General features: G+C 38.7%; 1 protein-coding gene across 3 annotated transcripts in view; it reads left to right on the top strand.

The window, feature by feature from the left end:
• The window catches only part of SASH1 (SAM and SH3 domain containing 1), a 565878-nt gene that overhangs the window by 166456 nt on the left and 385568 nt on the right, over positions 1-13854 (top strand). The gene's annotated exons all lie outside the window — the stretch shown is intronic.

Below are 13854 nucleotides of genomic sequence, written 5' to 3' on the forward strand. Positions count from 1 at the left end.
ATTGATTTGCTCTGATTTCTCAGACACAGTCACCAATAAATAAATATATTTCTGGATAACATTCTTCTGTACTAATGTTGCCACTTAGCCTGCTGAATCACTTCTGCTGTGGAAGTCATAGACATTTTGTAAGTGATCATCACCAATTTTTAATGGGAATAGGTTTTGCATGTGTTCTGCAGATAAATGTCATTCAAGAATTGGAATTAGATAAACCAATTTTAATGAAGACTTTCTGTCTGGACATTGAATAGTCATGCTGGTATTTTCTTACTGGGATACCTACATAACGTATCTAAGACCATGTTTACACATCAGAAATAAACACTTAAGTTGATTGCCAAAGGTTCCAAATTGTAGAAATTTGATTAGTTACATTTCTGTAAATCAGGTGGCTTCCATTTTTGTACAGCTTGGCCATCCAAATTTGAAAGCACTGGCCAAACTTTTACATCATGCCAACTCTGAATTGGTGCTTTTTAGGGAAAATTGCAAACAAAAAAAATTTGGTTTTAATGCTTTTGGTTATTTTTCTCAGTAAGAATGTCCCTTGTGTTCTCTGTGGGTACATCGGTACAGATAATATAGAGGCCCAGGACACAATCTCATCTAAAGGCCTCCTCACTGTTCCTAGGAACAGCCCCAGGTATTGTTTTGGCCTCTGTAATTAGCTCTGCCCCAGACACAGCTCTGGTGGAGGGTCGTGAGCAATGTGAACACGAATAGAGTGGTTTCTGCCCATCCTGTATTCAGCATCATGGAGGGAACCTGTGTTTCCAATTCATCTGGTGCCTGTTCTAAGTCAGGATCCAGAAAGGAGACCATCCTCTTCCTGAATATTCAGAGGGGCCTGATCCACTGAGTGCCTCAGAGGATCCCAAAGAGGTGCCTGCAGCTACCACGTGTTGCTGGTGGAGACCAGACTACAGGTCTGTGTCATCTGCCTTTCTGCTGATTGCCTTAGCCTTAGGAACCTGTCCAGGAGCTGCAGGTCCAGGCTGACTCCCTTCTCAACACTCGGGCAGGGCTGATCACCAGCAGCTTCCTTATTTAGTCTCATTTTCATAAGCTGTAGCTGATTGAGCATCAGTTTAAGACATTCTTGCCTGCTTCTACCCTGCCAGTGGTGGCCTTTCCCTCACCCCTGAGGAACGGCACTGGGGGTGGACCTGCCCAGCCTAAGGGGTGAGCAGCTGCTTTACACAGTGCCAGACGCTTGTGGAGAAGCAGCCAAACTAGTGCAGGAGAGTCTCTTCCTTCTCACGGTCTTGTTTTCCCAGTGGAAGTTTATGCCTGTCAATCGTAACCTGTGGTTAATGCCCAATCAACTGTTCTTTCTAAACTTTTGATGCAACTGTTGTCTGTGGAGGAATTTTTACAGTTTATATTTACTGCTGGCATTTTTCTTGGGTTGTAACTGTTACATAGTGTTGAACTTACACTGGAAAGGCTTGAGGTGAGTATTTTGATCTTTGCAAGGTTTGGGGAGGCTCAGAAGGGGCCCCAGAGGACTGGTTGCCAGCACATTTGAGCTGAGAGCCAAGCTGTTTCCTTTGTTCTGCTTGGAGCCAGCACTGAGTCTTATGAGCTGTGATGGTGGTTAGACAGACTCATTTTTTTTTCAGCAATTTTAGGTTTCAACATAGTTTAGAGGCTTTCCTCCTTTATTATTTTCTTTGGAAGGATTAGAGATGTTAAAAAAATATCAATGGATAAATTATTCCAATCCAAATGTGCAGAGGGAGGGCTGAGACCCTTCCTTGCCCCCCCCGGCAACCCTCCGTATTTGATTCTTTCAAAAGAGACCTGCCCTGGGTTTTGTTTTGCACCTAGTTTAACAACCACTCTGCTGTGAGATTGTCCTGTCATCATTTTGAAGGAGTATTTCATATCCCATTGAGCAGTTTGGGTTTTATGTAACTATATAGAACACAAATTGCAATATCTGTGAGTGAGAAGGGTACAAAGACTTTTCTTTATTTTGAACTGCTGTTTTAGGTATACCACGATTGTAGGTAATGGGAACAAGGTAGCCTGTGAAAATGTTCATTATGTTCATATTTGTTAGGTATGTGGCTGCATTATTCTGTTCTCATAATACACAGAAATGTGTTTATGCTTAGACTTGCAGTTTGGAGCAAAGACTACCATAATAGGAATGATATGTCAAGATTTAACTGCTCTGTGGATTGTAGTACAATAAAGCAGTAATCTGTCTCCCCTCTGATGGTTCTGATTTTTTATTCAGCTGTGGCATTCCGTACCATGCTGTTTATCTTGTACTTTCATTCACTCATGGATCAGATAGTTGTGAAATTGGCAGATGGTTTGTGATGCTTTGCTAGGAGTGGTTGTATCAATCCCAGTGATTAAAAGGCTTGCTGATTTGCTTACCCAAAAGGATTAATGGCAGGCAGCGAGGGCTTTGTTTGAAAAATCCATGCCCCATAATTCAACAAGGGGACAAAAAAGTAGACTGGAAGTAATCCAGTATTACAGATGCTTTATGGAGAAGCTTTTTAAAAAACTTACTGACTCAGCAACTGGACATTTCCTGATGAGACCTGAACTATCAAGGAAAACAGAGCTTCACACTGTTTTCTCGGTCATTCTGTGAGAATAAAGTTCAAGTTTTTAAGCAGGTCAGCAGCAGAACTGAATGACATGTAAAACTTTGGAGAGCTGTCCTGCATATTTTGCTTCTGTATAAAATCAGAAATGCAAAGTCCAGAAGTGTGACCTTGACCCATCCTCTCCTATGTAATTTAAGCATTCATAAGTTGCTGGTTTTTCATTGGTATGGTCAAATGCTCAGGCAGGCTGGACTATGAGCATTTTAATCTTCTGCTTAGGCTTCTGTAAGTTGTTGTGATGGTTTCCTAGGAAATTGTAGCTGCGAATTGCAAACTACAGTCTGCTGTAGTAGAAGGCTATTAATTTAAAGTTAAATGTCAAGTACACAACACGTAGCCTAGTGAAGAGCAAACTCCTCTGCGAGTTCAGGATGCTGGTCCCTGTTCTGAAAACCATTTTTAAGGTGTATACATTGATCCTTGAATGGGAACGGAGCTACTGCACCAGCCTTTCTCACACTCATTCTCTCTTCAGCCCTTTACCTCTTCCATTCTTGGTTTTCCAGCTCCACGAGGAGGCAGATCCCTCTCAGTCCTGCCTCTTGCTGGATGAGCAGGGCACTCCTGAGCAGCAGGGTTCAGATACTCTCAGGCTGGGAATGGCTGGGTCCTGCCTCTGTCAGCAACTGTGCTGACTACTGGATGCCCCACAGAGGTGGGCATTGCTTTGTCTGCCCAGTGTGAGCTTCCCATTTCAGTCAGTGCAGGCTGCCTTAGACATTTCTGAGTGATTTGTTCTAAACACGTCTACTGATCTTATTTCTTTGGGGAGTTTAAGTGGAGGTCGGTACACCAGAGCTTAGATGACAGATAGATGCCTCCCCACAGACTAAGGTGCTTCTCCATATGCAAAGATATCCATTTTGTGGCTAGGAAATTGAAATGGATGTGTTTATCGACTGTTCATTCCTGAAAATGAAGAACCGGCATAAGAGTGAACAGTCCAAGCGTGCCTGTTTTGGGACCCTAAGGGACAGCAGGCAATTGGTGTATGGTGTCATACAGTCACAGTGCTGCCACTCCTCCTTCTGTATGCCAGCTGATTCTGCATATTGCTAGCCTTTCTTAGAAATAGATGGCATCCCTTGTATTTTTTTCTTTCATTACATTATCCAGATTTAGGCACTTTGTGCAAGCTTCAGGTGTTATTAAATATCTGCTGAGCCTGCTCCACTTGCTTTTTGCTTCCAGCCCTTCCATGTGATACCTTTGCTTTTTTAATCTTGCCTATGGGGTCAGAAACTTCAGCCTGATCAACACGGTGGCTGTTACTGGGAAATGAGAATCGCTCTGTGAAGGACTAATTCTAAGTCTTCTCAAAATCACCCTCTGAGATTTCTGTCCTGTAGTCTGATCAAGAGTTGGTATTTTATCTTAGCTAATGCTGTCAGAGTAGCAAACAGCTTTTCCGCCTTAGATCAGCTACAAACTGTTCTCAAGGTTTAATTTATCTTCTGTCCTCAAGCTTAAAACATACATGTTTTAAAACAGGTGTGTTGGTCTTGCATGAGGTATGACTCTCCACAGCTATATGCAATGCACTTGTGGAGTTAGGGCTCTCTGCATGATTGCCAACCAAAACACATCACGAACACAGAAATCAGATGCTATCAGACTATTCTCTGCATGTTTTTCTTTCCACCAGCATCCATTTCTTAAAATACAGAATATGGTTTAGATCTCTTGCAGTTGCCTTCCATATTTCCAGATGTTTCCATCTTTCCTGCTCAGATTATTTTCTGTAATTGCGTAATTTTTTCTGGTTGTAGATGCTGTTCGGAAATCACTTTGGACCACAGTGCTTGAGAGAGAGACCCTTATTTAGGGGTGCATTTTCAGTCACTTCTGCTTAACAGAGAATGTGCTTCTTCATGACATCTTCCTGGGTCTTCCAAAGAATAAGCAGAATAATGTAAAGCTCCAGTTCTTCCATCACACAATATTTGTGATATCAGCCAGGTTACTCATCTGGGGTAGTCTACAGAATCTGAAACCCCACTAGAAAATCTGTGGGGTGTGTGGGGATCTTTGTAGACCAAATATAGAATTGTCAAATGTGCCCAAATAACCTAAGATCCTATCTGAAAAAAAAAAGAAAAAAAAAAAGTAGGATTCCAAATTTCATTGAAAGTACTCCTCCATTCTTTTACATTCTTTGCGCTGCTCAATTTAAATCCAGGGATTTTGAAAATGCATATTTTCCATATTGTCTCAGCATACTCTGGAGACAGTCTATGTAAGCTGTTTTTAATTAGATTTGTGTTAAAGAGAGACTGTCTTTATCATAGGTGTGCAACTAGACACACGTTGAATACTTTTAAGAGCAGTCTCTACTGCTCTAATTGCCTGTTTGATTATTTATTATCTTTTTCCAAGTTATAAAAAGACAACCAAAATTAGCTTCAAGAAATAGAGTCATGACACTGGTGTGATTCTGATCTCACAGGTACAAGATGGGAATAAACTACTGACCCCAGAAACACGTGAAGAGTGAATGAACTTAAGATGCCCATGTACCTAAAACTTAGGATAGCTTCATCAATTTTCCTTTCAGTTAATTCCTCCATATGTGGGCAGGACACTTTTTAGTAGACTTTTGCTTTAGACAAAATTTTTTCCAGAGCTTTTGTTTTGACTAGAAAGGATTAACATAATGAGGGAAAAAAGTCCTGCACATAAGTACTCTTTGTTGCCATGAGGAAGAGTGAGCAGTTAAAGACACGTAAAGGCAGGAAATGCTTTTCTATTCATATTCTCGATGTATGGAAAAGTTTCTCAAGCAATCCATTTTTAGCTTCAACTCCACAAGTACCTAATATATTTCAGCATTTTGTTAACCTTCTACGTAATTTACTTGTCCAGCCCAAGCAGCCCAGGTTATATCACTGTTTTCTTGTGTCCAGGAATAGTTGATCAGCTGAACATATGTGGACTGTGGGTGTCTGTGATTAAGCACATGTGCTTATGGAGTGGTTTTGGGGAAAAGAATCAGAGCAGATTCACAAGCAGAGACTAGTAGTATTTCTGTACAGATTTGTCATGTGCAATCTGATCATTTTATAAATACAGTATTTGCTGCAATGAACAGAAATGTAATGTAAATGTGGTTTTGCATCATAGGTAGTATATTTGCTATCTAAAGCCACTGTTACCACAGCTGGCTTCATCCTCCTCTGTCTGGCTTCTGTCAGTGCTTTTCTCTCAAGAGTGCCACGCAGAGATGCATCTCACACTAAAAAAAACCACTAGTTTTTTCCAGTGGGGAAATTAATACAATTCCATTGTACCTCAGTTAAGGAACAGTTAATTTTGTAACTTTGGAGTTGAATAGATTTTTCTTCAGTCTATTGGTTTTGCTTTCTCTTTTTCATAGTTAAAAAAGTAGCGTCACATTTAGCCTATGGAGTCTACTTCTTCCTATTTGAAAACTGGATGTAAAATTGGCTAGGACAAGAGTAAACTCACTCTACTTTGCAAATCCTCATGTGAACATAGGATACAGGCATTAATAACATAACTTTCAAGTTTTTTTTAAAGGAAAAATGTTCTTTTTTTGTTTCTTATTTGATTGCTAGGTGTTCACCTAATGAAGACCTGTAGAGCCTACAGATTCAACTCTGATGGGGAATGCCCTGATTTTAATCACAGTCTGTAGTCTTGTACTGTAGAAAAAATATCCCTTTCAAAAGTCTGATCTTCCTAGTAAGTCTCAGAATGACTTTATTTTTACTTTACTATATACAGACTGATCTGATAGTCTGTAACTATCAGATCCCTTTCTTGGACCATAGAGCAGTACCTTATTTCATTGTACTACTTCTAGTGTATAAGGTATAAAAGACTCAACACTTTACTGTGCTGAATAAATATTCTCCCTATTATAAAAATGAATATGTTCCCTGGAGTGTAAATACTGTACTCCTAGGAATGAGTGATTGGCACAGATGATGACAGAAAAAAAAAGAACTGTTGTCTTATCGAGACCTTGAAAGAACAAGCAGGTAAAGAGGCTGGATCTTACCCACACTGTTTTGTCCATGATTTGCATTAAGATATTTTATCTTCTCTGTAGAGTGCTGGTCCTCCACAGTATAAGCCCTGTTGAAACTAAACCTTATTCAAAATCAGATTGCAGGTAAAGAAGAAAGAAAGAGCAATTACAGGGATGAATTAAAACATTGTGGTTTCATTCAACAATAACCTGAAGTCTTCAGAACAGACTTTTATATCTTTAACAAGTTTCAAGTAAAACAATGAAAAATGTGTGCGCGCACACATGCATATGAAGTTGACAATTTTATGTCAGTTCATACTCAAATCTGAGGCTTCAAAATTCAATATATATAGTAATATTTATATATAGTGTTTTCCACCATTTCAGTGTAAGTACTGTTCAGTGCAATTTTAAATGTACCTTATAAGAAGGAACCTGTAAGCTAAGGTGGAATTATGTTTGCACAATATAATTGCTTATTTTTTGGAAAAAAAGAAAAAAGAACAACAAACCACAAACCACATGAATATTGAAATCACATCCTAAAAAATGAATTAAAAAATAATAGTTAGAAGTACCAGAAGGAAAAAAAATCCTATGTATATTATTAGCAATAATTATCCCACTGTATCACTCAAAGATTTCAATGAAGAAAAGATCATAGTGAGGAATGTTAAGAGGCAAAAGAACAGCTCATGGTCTAAAGATTAAAAACAGATGAGGGCTAGAAAAGAAAAATTAATAAAGGGAAATTAATTTTGGAAATAAAATATCCTGGCTTTTTTAACTGTATGTCTACTTATTCTATTTCTTGACTGTAATAAAGTACCAGATATGTTTTTATTTGTTGTGTTTTTTACATTTATTTTACTTATGTAAAGAATGAATAGATCTTGCCACCTGCTTTGTTTGAGAGTCATTTGAACATATGGTTCAGAACAGGTCAGCATACTCTAGCACACAGATGTGTTTTTCCATTTACACAGTATCGCTTTTCCAGAGGAAAATTTGGCTGTATCTTGCTGGGTTGCTAATATTTTTGCCAATACTGGCTTTGGACCATGATCTATTTGGTATCTCTTTTTGGACCTCTGTAATGTAATGATGAAAGAGAGTGAGAGAAGAATTGTTTCTTAGAATTGACCTAATTCACTCTGCTTGTTTAATGACAGGATAGCTTCATGTGATGTCCATAATGAAGCTAGTCTGTGGTGACTTCACTTGGGATGGAACCAGCCTTAGGCTACAAAAGAAAGTCAGCCAGGTTTTTTTTTTAAATACCCTGAAAAACCTTGTGAGCTATCTTCAGCACCCTCCTGCAGTGATGTACTTTCTGCCTAACCTCTTTTCTGTGCCAAAAACCCAAACCCCACAAAGACCCCAGAGACAATTATTCAAGTAGTATATTCAGAAATCTTGAATCTGCACTAAACTTGGACACTGGGTGTTTTGAGTGTGTTTCAAGAGATTGTTTTTCAATAACTGCTGAAAGTCAAAAGCTGGAACACCCTACCACTTACCAGTGAGAGACCAGGGATGTAGCTTTTTGAAAGATCTTCCAAACAGGGACTGAAGGTTAGTATAAGAAAACAAAAAAATAAGAAGAAACCCACTCTGCCCCCCCCCCCCCCCCCCCCCGCCCTGCAACTGAGATTCTGTTTACAGATTTTATTAACTCTGCTTTGGGAAAAGCTAGCCGTACATTTTTGCCACTGTATGGAATAGTAGATTTGTATGAAACGAGATTTGCACTGCAGATGAAGACCAGAGAATTGGTGCAGCATAGGAATGACATCAACTTCAGCTGAAGACAGCATGAGTTTTTGTCTTATGCCATGTTCATGAAAAGGATGGATTTTTGTCCTGTTTCTAGAACTTTACTGTCTCTCTCCCTTGCAGGTGTAAGTATACCATTTGCAATAACAAAGAAGCCAAGAATAGACCTGTGGGTTTCGGGTCTCGTTTTTTACTGGTTGTTGTGTGACACTTGCAAGCTCAGCAAGTCATATATTTTCAAAATAATAGTTCTGTACTGTATTTAAATAATTTTTAAGAGCACTGATGGCTTTAGTCTGATTTAGAGTGAGTGATGATGAGACTTAAAGGTGATTTTTTTTTCGCTGTAAAAAACTACTTTATGATAGATGACTTTCAATCAAACAAACAAACCTATTAAACAAGGTTGCTGGCACAGGTGGTAACTGGTTTCTGCCAAAGTTCCACAGAGAAAGTGACTTACATCATCACAACATGATAAGGAATAGGCTGTCCTCTGTGATTCCTTTGTGAAGGAGATAGGTGAACATCTTTGTAATACTGTTGAAGAATAGCTTAAATCTTCTCACCTGAATTGGTGGTCAGCATAAGGTTTTCTAAAAAGTACTGCATAAATCTTACTTTTTGATGATTTCTGAGATAGACTTCAGTTGAGCTGAAGCCTTTATTCCATTGAATCACAATGTGAGTCAAGAACCAAAGGCCATGAATAAGAATTAAAGACATGCAAGAAAATAGCCCTCATAAAAAAGCACAACACTTGGATGCCACAGTTAGATTGAGTCCTGAACTGTCATTGATGGGTTTTTCGATCTTGTCAGTAATGCTGGTCTCCCATGGTGCCATCAAACTGCGAGCAATTTTGTGCAGTAGCTACTGTGACCAGATTGTATTAAGATGAAATGTTGTCATAACACAAATATACAAAAGCCTCTACTTGCTTGTGTCTGATGCAAGGAGGAAAACCATCTTTCTCTGCTTGGTGAAGCATAGAGAACCGTCCTCAAATCAAGGCTGGAAGAAAATGTGTTTTGGTCACATGCCATTTATTGTGTATTTATTAGAGACAACTTTTGTAACTGGAATAAAATGAGATGGTGTACATACTGACTACTTTCAATACATTAAATATCATTTGGTCATTTATCTGGATATATTGTCTACAGTAATGTTTTCCTTTTTTATTGCATAGCAGAACAAATATTCTTTGCATGAAGAGTAACCTAACCTAATATGAAAGTTTGTAGATAGCATTGTATTATGGCTAATGGATGTTTTCTGTGCATAATTTAAATTTCTATTTCTTAGAAGTAGAAGTAACCCAGAGTAGCAATGGTTGAGTAGAATAGAATATTTCAGTTGGAAGGGACCTACAACGATCATCTAGTCCAACTGCCTGACCACTTCAGTTGCTGGTGAGACAGAACAAAATTGTTTAGACGGCTTTATTGAGAAGCACTGACATAGATGACAGATATCTACATCAGAGATATTAAATACTGTTAAATCCATTGCAGTCTTTTGTTTGAGGCCTTTAGGATGACACAAATTCCCAACTAAACAGCTCTCTAATGGAAATTTAGCTATTTTCAATTACAATTAAATATGAACCTAATTACGCCAAAGTCTGGAAACAACAGGAAGTCATCATATCCAATTAATTTTAAGCAGGAGTTCTTAGGAAGGCTTCTGTTTAAGGTTTGTGTTCTTGTGGTTGCTTTTGACAGTAGTGAGAGAGACATACTAGCAGGTACTGCATACAAACCAGTTTCTGGGTATAATCAGAAAATTTTTATCTTTGGATAATTGAGAGGAATAGTACTTTCAATTTTAAGTGGATAAAGTACATAAGCATCCAGGTGCAGTTGAGAGAAAGTAGAGCAACAGCTCTAAATCCTTTAGACACATCATTCACTGAAAATTACTTGTTTTGGTTTGTTTTTTAAAGGTGTTTATTCATCATTGTTGAATAACTAACAGCAGCCTATAATTCATGACATAAACCACTCTGGTACCTGAGGTTTGGAAGGTGGCAAAAGTGACACCAGTTTTTAAAAAGGCTTTGTGGGAAGTCAGGGTTAATATAGACCTGTAATCTATTCAGGTGTTAGTCTGTAACAGACAAATATAATTTTCAGGGAAATGGATAAAAACTGCAGCAAAAGTAGAATTAATGGACACATGGATAAATACGATGAACATTCATGGTGGCTTTTTAAATGGAGTTCTTGACTCACAAAGCCACTGGAATTCTTCAAAGTTGTCAGCAAGTACATGGGTAAAGGAGATTGTCAGAGTTTCCACATGGTCTTCGAGAAGACTTCTTTCCCAAAAGTGTTAAGGAAATTAAGTGACTGAAGGGTTGCTGCCTATATAGTTTCTTGCATAGACAGGTAGTAGATCAAAAGACAAAAACCAAGGAACAGAAATAACCAGAATGAATATAGATGTGACCAAGTCTGTTGATGATACTAAAATTAACTCAGCATAGTAAAGACAACGTTCATCAGTAACAAAGCACAAGACGAACTTACAAGAACCAGTGACTGAGCAGTGAAATGGTAGATGAAACGCAATGAAAATAGATGCAAAGCGATGCACGTAGGAAAAATTCTGAAGTTCACACAGAAAACGAAGGCATAGAGCTCACCATTAATACTCAGGAGAACCAAGAGTGGCCTGGACAGGCTGGTCACATCTTCCTCTATAAGAAAGAGGGAGCTGAGCTGAACCTGGCAGAGGGCAGGTTTGGAACAGTAAAAGGGGGCAGTTTTTCACCAGTCATGGAACTCCTTGACACAAAACAAAACTTTGCTCTTGCCCAAGGTCTTATGTGTTAAAGCCAAGGAGCTGAAATAGCCCTAAACTTTATTTCAAGGATAGTTCTCTCTCTTACAGTCCCAAAACATGGCGTACATTAGTACTAGTGGATGATAACAAATAGTAACCTTTTTTGGCTGGCAGACAGAGCTTCTGAACTGTGCTGCTGACAGCACCTTTCACAAGCACCCGTATAGTAACACTGACAAATCTGTGATGTGTTGCTTCACTGGTAGTTTTCAGTCTTGTGAAGATACAAAGGACAAACCCCACAGGAACTGTGCCGTCCTGGGTGAGAAAAAAAAGCCTAAAACACTGAGGTTGGAGCACTCATAGATCATGGGGACAGGTGAACAAACAGGATGCTTTTGAAGTGTTGAAAGAGAGAAACTGCGTTTCTGAACTCCTGGACCCAAAAGCTGAGACAGGATCAAGTGAAATGGAGGAGTTCAAAATATGAGAAACACACCAGCCAAGGTGATTGAGGTTGATGGATACCCGTGAACAAAGTGCAATAATAGCTTCCTGCTAGAGAATCCCAGAAGCTACCTGACTTATCAGGAGTAACACTATCTCAGTTTCTGATTCATAGGCTCTAGTGAGACTTGAGTAACTTTTCAGACCTCTGCCAAAATGAGTACTTCCAAACATATTTTAGGCACATTTGATTAAGTAGATTGGAAAAACAGTCTTCCAAAAAGTTTGTGAGGGTTTTTCCTTCTGGTCATGACAAGATGTGACAGCTTTACAAGTGGACACCTAGAAAAGGGAAAAAAAGATAAATGCTTTTTTTTTCCTTTTACTTTGTCAAGTTATTTCCTATTAATTTAATGGAAATAAGTAACTGATCTTTTCATGTCAATATCACAGCACGTGCCTACTCTCTGGCAGGGCTTAAAACAATAATAAGCACTAGTTGTGTAATCCTTGCTTAAGATCATCTTCTAAGATTGTTTTGAGTCCTTCAGTAATTTAAGTTGCAGTTTAGACAGGCAGTAAATATATACTCTAGTAATCAATTTGAGATGAGCATTTGGAGAGATCTGTACGTACTTAAGTGCTGTTAATATATCCTTTAGCCTGCAGGTGTACAGCATATGAAAAAAATAAAATACAACAGGTGGGAATAATAGAGACCTCTAGAAGTTGAGGAAATTCATGGCTGTTCATCCTGAGAAAACATGTGGTTTCAACTACTGTTAAATATGATTTCTTTATATGTTGCTTTGATTAATTATTTGCTTGTTTAGGATGCTTAGATTGGTTAATGTTGGTTCTGCCATTTGTCATGGATGCAGGTGGTCTTTGTATCTCTGGTTGCCAACATTCATTGACTTCCCTCTGCTTCATTGCATCTTTGGTTAACTTCTGATTTTTCTTGAGGCCCACTCAAATTCTTGTGTACCTGGGGCATCTCTCTTGAGTAGACAGTCACCCTTTTGAAGTGGAAAAATCCCATCCAATGATGATTCCTTTAATTTTCGTCCTTCAATTTTCTATCAATGGCCCTTTCTCTTTATTTGCTATGTAACTCTGAAGCTCCTTTAAAAAAAAAAAAAAAAACAAACCAAAAAAACCCACCAACCCCCCAGAAACAAAACAACAAAACTTTGCCAAGCATCGGTTTCATTCTTCCTCAAGCTAAAATTCTATTTTTCTGTTGCCTGAAGCCTCCTGATATTTTTCCTCCAAATCATCCTTCACGTTATCCCTAGACACTTTCCAGTTGAAAATATCCCTCCCCATGTGCCTTCTAAGGGGTGTACCCTTTCTTTATCCTCTCCTTGTTGCAAGCTCCTACATCTTTCTGCTTTCCACATCTCATGGCTACCCAATATATATACACCTTCTTTTGCCTCTCATATGTGTATTGCTATATTTTAACTGCTCAAGATCTATTCTGTTGTAAAAATGGCCTGCTCGCTTTTCTTCCATGTGTTGCATCTGTAACCCTCTGCCTCATCTTGCCAGGTTTTCTTCTTTTCTAATCCCTGTATTCTTCTCCACGGTTGAGGGGGAACTTACATTTTCTCCTCCTTTGAAAGACCCTCTAACTGTCTGTCAGGAACCCCTCTGCTAGCTCTTCTTTTACATCTCTCTTTTTTGCTTCCCCTCTCAGTCACCCAGAACGTAAGATATGGAAAAGAATGTTTTTCACAGCAATGTTATGAAAGTGAGACCAGTATTTCCTCATTCTCCTTTGTGGTTTTCATATTCTGTATTGCTGGCATAAACGATCCTGATCCTTTTATGATTTATGATTCTTCTATGATCCTTTTCCTGATCAGAAAAAAAATTCTTGATCTCTCTAGAAAGTGTAGGTGCCTGTTCAGGGCTTTGCTCTGAGTAGAACTGCACTTCTGAAAAATTGGGGCTGTTTGTGCTGCAGTAAGTGCCCAGCCACAGGATCAGCTCACGGCCCAGAAGGTTAATTTTGACCATTTCTTACTGTGAAGTGAGTTCTCTGGACATTGGCTAACCTCATTTATAACTTGGAGCAAAATAATCTCTGTAAGCGTTAATAAATAAAGCCTTTACAAGCAAAAATTGCCAGAGAAATGTTCTGATATTTCTTCTAACAGTGCACAACTAGAATGCTGAATTTGTAGGACAGGTAGATGTAAAAATGGT

The sequence above is a fragment of the Phalacrocorax carbo genome, chromosome 3, assembly GCF_963921805.1.
Source record: "Phalacrocorax carbo chromosome 3, bPhaCar2.1, whole genome shotgun sequence".
Classification (NCBI taxonomy): domain Eukaryota; kingdom Metazoa; phylum Chordata; class Aves; order Suliformes; family Phalacrocoracidae; genus Phalacrocorax; species Phalacrocorax carbo.